Source organism: Acyrthosiphon pisum, chromosome A3, assembly GCF_005508785.2.
Source record: "Acyrthosiphon pisum isolate AL4f chromosome A3, pea_aphid_22Mar2018_4r6ur, whole genome shotgun sequence".
NCBI classification, from domain to species: Eukaryota; Metazoa; Arthropoda; class Insecta; order Hemiptera; family Aphididae; genus Acyrthosiphon; species Acyrthosiphon pisum.
In genome coordinates, this window is record NC_042496.1 from 18,807,097 (window position 1) to 18,818,559 (window position 11,463).

General features: G+C 27.8%; 1 long non-coding RNA gene across 1 annotated transcript; it reads right to left on the reverse strand.

Moving 5' to 3' along the window:
• Positions 1-2,064: 2,064 nt before the first annotated feature.
• Positions 2,065-8,255, reverse strand: LOC115034425. Its single transcript, XR_003839788.1, has 5 exons — positions 8,094-8,255; positions 4,103-6,918; positions 2,974-2,988; positions 2,355-2,363; positions 2,065-2,178 (listed from the first exon to the last, which is right to left on the reverse strand). It is a non-coding gene; the product is annotated as an uncharacterized LOC115034425 (long non-coding RNA).
• Between the last annotated feature and the right edge of the window lie 3,208 nt (positions 8,256-11,463).

The window sequence follows — 11,463 nt, forward strand, 5'->3', positions numbered from 1 at the left end:
TAACCCAGGTTTTTAGTTTTTAAATGTTCACCACATTTTTATAATAGCAATCACTATATATGATATAATTTACATTATTAATTATTACGTCCTGAAAAATATTTTGGCATTATTTGTGCGGTTTATAGATAATCTTCATTTTATTTTGATTTAAGTTCTCCGCTGTAGTAGAAATGGTTTCGGAGCGATTGTTTGTTACGGCATACGAGTCCTTAATGAACAAATAAAATAAGTGTCACTGGAAAAGCATAGGTGTATAGTTGGACAACTCAACTAAGTGCCGGTGTACAAAAACCTGTGGTGGACAAGTCAAATAAGTGCCTTCTCGAACACGGGTAATTAAATGGACAGCTAAAATAAGTGCCGCTTTATTGTCCTGTAATAATGTAATATGCGACTCACATTCCTCAACCGTTGTGGTGGTCTAGATTGAACAGCTCAAATAACCCAGGAGGAGTAGTTGGGAAAAAAATATTTTATGATTGTATAGAAGGAGTGAGAGACATGAGACTACGGGAGATCCGCTTTTATTGTTATTAGTGTTGAATACATCAGAGGTTTGGATTAGATAAAATTCAATTTTATAAAAAGGATTGAATGATTTTCATTAGTGGTATTATGGATGGTAGACATTGTGTGGAGTTTGTGAATTAGTTTGTGGTGCAAAATCTGTCGTATGACTTTTCTATGTTAAGGAATATAGGTGCAGGAATAACTGTTTTCCGCCAAAATGTCCCTCGATCGTTATACAATGACCGTTTACGACCAAAGGTAATTTTCCGATTCCCATCAAAAAAAAAAATTAATATATTAGAAATACTTAAATACTTTTTGAGAACCACTAATATCAACTTACCAAATCCCGCGTTATTATTCTTTTTATATAAATAATTTATGACAAATAGGAAATGAAGAATTCATATATTGAAAAACACATTCATAGGCATTTAACTATGCTCAAATTTGTTAAACAAATCCATATCATATACATGTCAAATTCATTAAAAATAGTAAAATCTTGTAAATATTTAGGCATTGAAATGTGCCACAACATTATATGGTAAGACCCCATAAAAAGACAACAATAAAGCTAAGAAAAAAATCTATGCTTTCAAAAACTTAAATAATTTACAAGAAATTAAGAAAATTAAAACTGTATACCAGACATAAGTGGAACCTATAATTAACTAAAGCATTGCTATTTGGGTGTGGTGACTACAATACAACACTAAATGTATTAAAAATAATAAAAACAGAATTAGGTATAAGAACTATTTCAAAAAATAATCATTTATATCACACATAATATCTGTACAAAGAATTAAATGTACTACCAATAAAAAAAAACTGTTCTACAAAGAATCAATAATTAATACTATTAACAATAACTTCAAATCCTAGTATATTGAACATGGTTATAACTTATAACACATGACAATTATCAGATATTGATGTACCTCTAAAGTGCAGAAAAATAATACGATCTACTTACTTACCAAAATTATATAATATGTATGCTACCATTAGACATCAAAGGAGTCAATCCTTCTATTCAAAAAAATAAAGTAACTAATAGGCTTCAGAATAAACAAAGTATATCCTTTTAAATATTTTATAGGTACCTTTAATCTAGCTGCTTCGTTATCGTAATTGATCATCATTTTAATTTATTTTATTGTACCTTTATATTAATTATTGTTATCGACATTGAATTTTGTATTTAGGTACCTTTAATATAGCTTACTAAGCTTAGTAAGCTTACCTTTGGCGGTAAACGATCAGAGTTTTAGAAAATGGAAATTTCTGAGGCAATTATTTAGTCTGACGAAATCAAAGGCTAGTAGGTGTTTAAGTGCAGCGTTCGGTATGTCATCGTATCTCGGGGTTTTGGTTTATAGTAGATTTTTTTATTATTTTCCATACTGCATTGGGGGAAATTAATATATTTGATTTTATTGTGATTCTGTTAAGATCTTCGACTGAGAGTCTGACTTCTAAGAAATCGTTCTCAGAGTTGGCTGTGTATATTATCTGCTCTTTCATTGTGTTGGAAAATAGTTCTAGTTTGACTTCAGTGGCCCAATTGCTGGATTTTTGTGTAGCAGGTGGTGATTTAGCATATAAAGTGAGTGGTCTTGAAAGTTGAGGATGCTTGTGAATTTGTCACATGCTGATTGGCTGTATGGTACCCATAAGACAGACCGTTTTAATATGTGTTTATGCCATTAAAATAATCATAACAAAAGTGAATTTAAAAAAAAAACAGTGTAACATATTTTAAAATACAAATATTATACTTCAGACAATTTAAATTATAAAACAGTAATCAGTAAAACAACATATTATTTACGTACTGAATGTCACTAGAAAAATAAATAATATTGTAATGTTATTGTTAAAAATATTATTTATAAAATATGATGACTTAGGGCTTATTATGAAGTACAATAATATAAAAATATTAAGTTGAAAATATTTTTAACAATTTGGAAATGTATTGTTTTTGATTTAACTTAAGGGTTTGAATTCTAAATAATGGATACATTTATTTTTACTATATTAATTTATGAATATGTGGTAATTAAATGACAAGAACTAATTTATCAGTTGTCATCAATAATTAATAATAAGTGCGTATTGCAAGTACTTGCGGGTTATGTTAAACATCTATATAGCTACTTTAGCTTTATTTGTTCGATTTTTGAATATTTTAAATTTTATTCAAAGTAAAATAAAACGTATGTTTTAGGTGAAAAAAATAATAAAAATGTAGTATTAGGTCCATCATAAGTTAATGTTTTCAAAAATAACGAAAATACAATAAGACATTATAACTATTTACTATACACATTTGATTGAATATCATAAAAATCAAAAGCATATATAGATCAGAATATTCAAGACAAGTTACAGTTTAAATAACAATATTATGTATAAATCATTGCATATTATAAATAAATTAATACAACGTACGAATGTCTCTTCCGGCTAAATGAAAACGTTCAATTTTTTATAATAGAGTGAAATTTATTATACTATTAGGTATATAGGTAGGCTTATTTATATATCATGACAAAATTAAAAATCTATATTTCAGGGAAAAAATAATCACACATTTTTTGATAAGATTTTGATTTAACTTTAGTGTTTGAATTCTAAATAATAGATACATTTCGTCGCCTCAGAATGAAAAGGTCCTAACGTAATTTTTTATTTTTAATTGTTCAGGGGAACGTTTTTAAGTTAGCCCGTACCTACCATTCACGTATGAATTAGAACCTTTTTATTCTTTCTATCTCATTGAATAATCAACGGATCGATACGATTTCAGGATTGAAACAAACATATTAAATAATAATATGCAAAAAAAATTGATTTAGAACCTTTTCATTTCGAGACGACGATTTACTGTTACTGGGATCAAACAGATACATTTATAAATATGTCGTCATAAAATGACAAGAACTATATTTATCAGTTGTCAGCAATAATTAATAAAGTGCGTGTTGAAAGCAAGGCTGGGCATTAACGAGTTAAAAAGTTAATTTACCTAATTTAAACTTTTTAACTTAACTAGTTACTTTTGGCTTTTCATTAACTTAACTGTTAACTTATTACATTTCTTTTTTAAATAACATGAAATTAAAGAATTAATTTTTCAATTTAAGAAATAAGTTAAGTTAATTAATTTATTTTTTTAATTTTATTATATTTTACTGTTTTAGTCTATTTCGTTTTCATCTAAAAAATATTTACCTTGAATTGTTTAAAGTTAAAAATGTATATCATTCAAATCTAACTTATATGGAAGTACTATTATAAAGTATAAACATTATAGTCTATAATTTAGTTTTGGGTTATTAGGTGATGAAAATAATTAAAACGTAGTACAAGGTCCGTCATAAGTTACTGTTTTCAAAAATAATGAAAATACAATTAGTCAGTTTATAATCATTTACAGTACAAATTCGAACAAATATCTAAATATTACAATCATTTAAAAACTATATTATACCAACAATCAAAAGTGTTACAGATGAAAAGTCATTATTATTTATTACATATAATTGCATATTATTATAAATAAATAAATAATACGTACCTTTATCTTTTGTAGCTAAATGAAAACGTTAAATTAATTAAAATAGATTAAAATAGATTATACTATCATAGGCATATTTATATATCATGATTAAAGTAAAAATATATTTTTTTTCAGTGAAAAATTAGTCACACATAATTTGTTTGTCAATAAGTAAAAAGTTATAATAAAATAACATTAAATTATTAAATACACAGTTAGGATATTAATTTATCTATTTAGACATTCCATAGTTTTTCCCTATTAATCGAATTGTATGCGGCTTTGTAATCTATGAACATAAGGTGTATGTCTTTATTGATGCAAATATCATCAAATCATGCAAATATTATATATACAAATTATTGTCTGTAAGTTTGTCCTTAATGCATTCCTAAAGGCTTGACTGATTCTGATGAAATTTCGTGTGCGTATTTGAATGGTTCCCTAACTCGAGGAGGTGGTCAAACAGGAATTTTGAGATTGACCAATATAAATTGTTGTCCATAAATAGTTGCTATTAGTTATAGGAATAATAATTAGTATAAATTAGTTTTTTTTAAAGGTTGCCATTGGTTAATCGGGCAGGTCAGGTACAAGCATACGTCAAATCCAATTTTCGTACATTGCATGCTTACCAAGATGGTTGAGTTACAATTATAGTCACTCATCGGCGTGTCCGCAATCCACCACAGGTGGATTGCCTACCAAGGTGGCAAAGCTGCACTTAGTTAGAGAGTTACATCCAAAAAGAGTTAAACAATCACAACTTTTTTAAGAGTCGTCATTTATACGGGCAACGAAGTGCGCGGGATCAGCTAGTAAATTTATAATTATTAAGCAACCATGTGACTACGAACATCAAACGTCAAATTTTATTTATCAAGGGGTTGATAACTCTAGTGAATATTTATTTTATGAATTTCAATGATTAAAAATCTATTTAGTCCATAGATTTATGTTTGATACAACTTGATAGTTGACTTTGTGTTGAAATCACGTGAGACATTTTTAAGAATATATATACTATATAGTAAACCATAATTTGTTTTTTGTTGTGGTGTAAAGTCTTAATCTACCATTATTTATTATATAATTATGGCATAGTCATGCATTTCAAGGAGTAATCAATCATATTTTTCCATCTTACATTTGTCTATCCAAGTTTCATATACACATCGAGTCGGCTATATGTAGATGTTTCATAAATCTCTATATTAGACATATCTGAGATAAGTATTAATAATTTCATCAGATTCAAAGAGTAATGCCAGCCATAGCTTTAAAAAAACATGTGAAGTGATAGACTCGAGATATGTCTGCCTGAATAAGTCGGTACAACTTTCATATAAAAAAGGATTTAACGACTAATTTTTTCAATGCATTAAATTTTGAATTTTAAAGTTAACAAAATCGTGAACTGACGGTAGATATTAGAGAATGGATAGGCCATTTATGAATATCATATGGGAACGGATATGAAATTATAGAGGTCTTATCACAAATAAATTGATGTATAAGTATATATATATATATTATGATAAGACTTCAGCTAGAATGAGAGGCATAGATAATAATAGTCTCTCTTCCCCTTTCCGGCACGCTTCTATTTGTCCTATCATTATAGTCATGGCCTATCCATTATTTAGTATTATCTATGGAACTGATAGAGAGTTACAAAATCTAGTCATTGCTATATAACGTGTGGGAAGATGATAATTTCAAATGATAAACCTAATATGGTTATAATAGAATCACATAAAAAATGTATGTATCATAGTTAACCTAATAATTTAGAAGTGAATAATTTAATCAGTTAAAAGTAAAAAAAATACAATAAATATAATATATAAAATATACTTACTATCATATACTGCAATAAATATATATAATAAACCAAAGTTATTTTCTGCGATTTCTAATTAATTAAGAACAATGTTGAGGAAGAAAAATATTATTTATGAAAATTGATCGTGTATTTTTCATACAATAATCGACTATAAAGATCAATGAAATAAATAACTCAATAAATGTTTCTTACCCGTTACACCCACTGGAAAATCATTATAGAATATTAATTATTAACCATACTCAGCTACTAGAGTAACTCCTACTCTTAAAGTGTTTTCCAGGTGTTCATTAGTTTCTATACCCGGGTGCGGGTGCCACATCTACTTTTTTCGCATGACAGGATCTACTCCATACTGGGCATGCATACTCTCCAGCTGAATATTATAAGGCAATTTTCATTTCAATTATATCGCATTTGCTCTTAAAGTTAGTTTCCTGACTAAAGTGACTCCTGGGTTAGGTGGGTGTTTGTATATGTTCAAGTTAGATGCTTCACCACTGTATTTTCAGTTCCTTTCTTGCCTGTTTATTGTTGAGGTGGAATACACTTACTTACGATTTTGTTGAGTTGGGCTCTACTGAGTTCTGTGGTTAGTAGGTATCTGTCCTATTTATTCAGCACATGACGTGTGAGTGTATGTTCCAGATAAGTTGGGTTTCATCAATTAACAATCTTTTGGTTCCGATCACATGCATTTTGTTAATAGTAATTTTAAATTTTACACAATTTTATTTATAAAATTCCTATAGCCCGCGACATGAAAAGTGGCCGATGACCGTCGCAAACCTAGCAGCCGTTTCTGCTCAGTGGTTCACATTACGCGTGGACGCGTGGCACTGCGACCCCCATGCTGTATGCGGTATAGGCTGAGAACCAATTTCTAACAGGTAGGGAAGCAGCTACGGGTCGCGGTACACACCGGCCACTTTTCATGTCGCGGACTATAATTCAGTCAAACAACATAATATTTACGTACTTAAAAGCCCTAGAAAAATAAATTATTTTAATGTTATTATTAATAATATAATTATAGTCCGATTACTTCGGGTTTATTATGATTTATTTTAAAGTATCTTTTAAAGACTATTAATGAGTTATTTTTCCTTCTATTAGTTTTTCTAAAATATATAAGTGATGTATTTTAAATTCAGAGAAGAGCGATGAATGGTTTAGAATTATTTGTGTTTTTTTTATCTATAATACTGTTTAAGTTATGTAGCAAAAAAATCTTTGATCTTTAAGTTTGAGTGTTGTGTCTAGAAGTAATTTGGATGTACCTATTTGGTAGTACTTTTAAAAGTATACACGATAAACGCAAAGATTATAAAACCCACGATTTTAACGCAAAACCAGTTTTCGATGAAATCAAATGCCTATAAATACTTGAAATAATTAAATTAGCAATTACTACATAAAATGACAAACTGTTTTGGCTCTATTTGATATAAATAGTACTTAAGTGGATGTCAGCGCACTATTTATTTTCTCTCAGCCCCACAAGCAGCATACACAATACGCATTAGAGCAGAATAATTTTATCAATGTTTAGTAGGTAATCTTAGAGAAATATCACTCATTACAAAAAAGATAAAGAATAATATTTTTGAGAGGATGATATATCGATCTTATATTTCATTGTTATTTGACTTTGTATTCGACTTTCAAAATAAACAAAAAAATGTTGTACTTATAAATGATGTTTAAATTGTTTTGAGACAATATTTAGGCAAATCGATATGACATTCCCTCAAAAATATTATTTTCCATCTTTTTTGTAATGGGTGATTTTACTTTAAGATTACTTAAAAACATAGAAAAACTGATTCTGCGTAAATACGTTTGTCTATGTTGCGCGTGGGCAGGAGAGAGAAAATAAATATTGCACTGACAACCTCTGAAGTAAAATAAAAGTTACGTTAAAAAAAAATGTAATAAAAGTTTCCTTATTATATGTATACTGTTTTAAAGATATTATCGAATATTCGAATATGTATTGCCATATTTTTTTTATAACCATTTAATGTTCAAATTTTTATGAATTTCATAAAAATCTCAAATATTTGATAATTATATTGTAATTTCTCTCAGAATTTAAACATCTAAAAGACAAGTTTATGTGCATTTATGTTATTATTATTAAATTTATTAAATAATACGTACCTAGATGTTGGACTGTAAATGATAATTTTTAATTAATTAATATTCAGTAAAATAGATTATATTATTATAGACATAATTATATATCATTATTAAATTCAAAAATCTAGATTTTTGGGGAAAAAAGTCTTAGAGAATGCTTTAAAAATGTCATTCTAAAATTTAATAATTTACTTCTTAAAATAAATAAATAAAAAGTGAGAATGATGTCTGCTACGGGACTAGTGATGTAAATTTTCATGTAAATTTTCAAAAAGTTGAAAATATCTAAAGTCTAAATATATTTTCTTTAGAAAGACATTCATATAAGATTTATATTAAGTATATATAACTTATGTTATAAATTGTACATTTATAATTAATCAATTAAGCATAAAGCGAAAATGTGGAGCTGTAAGCCTTAATGCCATAATTTGCTTGTTGAGGAGGTAATTACTCTAGTAAATATTTATTTGATACATTTTAAAAATTAAAAATTAATTTTAGTCCATAGATATAGTCCAAAAATATAGCCGAATCATTGCTAAAGTCTCAAAACCTATAAAGCCTTACAGACATGTCAAGAGGGCAAAATAAAAATGATTAATCATTGAAATATTTAATAACTCAATGTATTATCTATATTATAAAACCCAACCAATGGAGGAGGATAATAAAAATTTAAAAATCAGGTTTTCAATAATATAATAATAATCCCAATATTTTTTTTTATAATCATTATTATTATTTCTTTTCATACCTAATACGGCTATATATTTTAAAACTAAAATCTCTTATGCTTTCAATACCACAATATTTAATACTTATTGACAAATCACAAAATTTGGTTAACATAGTATAACAAAAATGGTTTTAGAATGCGAAGGTGCCTCTTTTAAGCCAACTTGCATATCTATGCAATCATTGTTGATGATTTTTTTAAAGTAACGGTTCTAAATTTCCAAAGATTAAATTATAAACACAATTTTATCAAATTAAAAATGATCAGTTAATGGAATATTGATAAAATTATAGTTTTATTTGTATTATCTATACATCACTGAGTGACTTCCCTTTCAACTTAAACATATAATTTTAATGTAATTAAATCTATAAATTAATAATTATCAAGAAAATTCAAAATTGTACAATCGAGATAAAGATCTCAATGTTTCATAATTATTACATTGTTTCGTGTTAGAAGGTTGTCGTCAATGAGAATAGGTACTATCATTGATTATAAAAACTAAATATTACTCACTGGCCGGTTTTTCGGTGTCACGAAATATTTACTCTCGGTAGATGATGAGGTGACGTGACTACTAGCGATTATAACGTTACCCGATATTACCAAATACTATATACGAGTATATATATACTAATACTTATACTAATATACAAATACTATTTACGAGTCGAATATAGTATTTGATATTACTAACCACAAGCCCGCGCCCATAATAGTTAACACGGCCACCCGGTTTAGTCAGATCGGACAACGTTGTAAATTCTAATCACTAGTAGTCACGTCGCCTCGCCATATACCGGAAGTAAATATTTCGTGGCAACGAAAAACCCGCTAGTGAGCAATCTATTGCATCTATTGCAATCTAATCGGCCGCTTTAGACGTACGCGTTTTCTCGCGAGATTGGAACGGCGCGCCGTTCGTGCGATCAGTCACGGCGGATTGGCGCGCGACGCACAAAGATCGAACCAAAAAAATATGATACGCGCCAATCCTACGCTCTTTCGTTTTATGTAGGATTGGCAAGAAAGAACGTCCGTTTAAAGGCTAAAAATGTCCATATTCCCACGCGATTGACGTGGCGTCCTGCATTTCGGAAATATCAACAGTCTTGTCCACGTTCCACTTGTTTTCGAACTTCAGTAGAGTGTAGTCGTGGTGTTTCGCGCGCTTGCTTAAACTTTTTGTTTAATTTTATATTTAATTTACATTTTGTTCAGTTTACAATTTAATTAGTATTTATAATGAATGGTATTATTCTGAAAACGATTAAGCTAACAATAATATAAATAATGGTAAAAATGAAAAAGTTCTAATGAAACATTTTTTTTTTTTTATTTATAGGATGAATATGTTTTAATTCTAGAATTTTTTCATACTTGACTATTTATAATTTGTATTTTATTTTTTTTTGTACTAACTTATACTGCAAATTATTATTATAGTATTTTGAATGAATAATGAATACAAGTTGCTATATGCTTGAGAACTCCAAAAATAAAAATTGCACAAAGAGTAATATATTTGAACTCAGACATTAAAATTACTATCCTGAAAAATGTCATAGATACGACTTGGAACCTTTTCATTTTAGACCTACGCATTGTTTTATGACGTGGCTAAAAATATTAATTTAAATTAATATACCTAATATTTATTTATTTATTTATTTATATGGTTATAATATAATTATAAAGGCATTAAATATTAAAGTAACAGCTTAGGTATTTAGTTAAAAATGCAATCATTTAATATTTCAATATACCTGTGATATAAAATATAATAGGTATTGATATATGACATAACAATGATGTATTTATAATTGGACTATGAAATAAATTATTCATTAGAAAACGAATTGTCCTGAACACACTTCTTATTAAAGAAATACGACGTTAATTAAAAATAATAGATCAAATTTGAGAAATTTCTGTAATTGATAAACGTATTGGAAAACTCTAAAGTATAGTACATTTCTGTCATTTGTTGAGTTTATTCACATGATTATTTTTTATTGTATAACATTTGGTGTTTTAATGATCTGAACTGTGTTTCATATAAATGAAAAACCCAAATACGTTATAATAACAGTGGGATCTAACTTATTTCATCTTGGCAAAAAATAGGAGTGACTCAACAACACATTCAACTATTCTAGAACAGTTTTTGAACAGACATCAAATCGAAAATAGCTATAAGTAAGTACACAACTATTTTCGGTTTGTCACCCAGTCAGTCTTAAATAGAAGGGAAATTATAAATATAACAATTTACGGAAAATATACTTACGCATAAAGTCTAAAATAAAATATATATAATATACAGTATAGTATAGGTGTTTAACATAAATACAATATGACACTTATGGTTGTGTTCAATGTGATGGACCCATTGGATTTATCTTACGCTAGGTAACGAAAATGTGCTTCACATTTGAACGGTATTTAATTATTGGTTTATGGAATCCTTCTTAGGTCATTTCTAATATAGCAACATACCAAAGAATTGTGATTGAAATTTTTGAACGTGACATTTTATGAAAACTACTTCTCATATATAAGTTAAGTCTACGAACAAAATCTACTCTAATGTTTCTGATCTTCAATTTCTAAAAATTTATCTATAAACGGATATTGAAGCTAATTGAC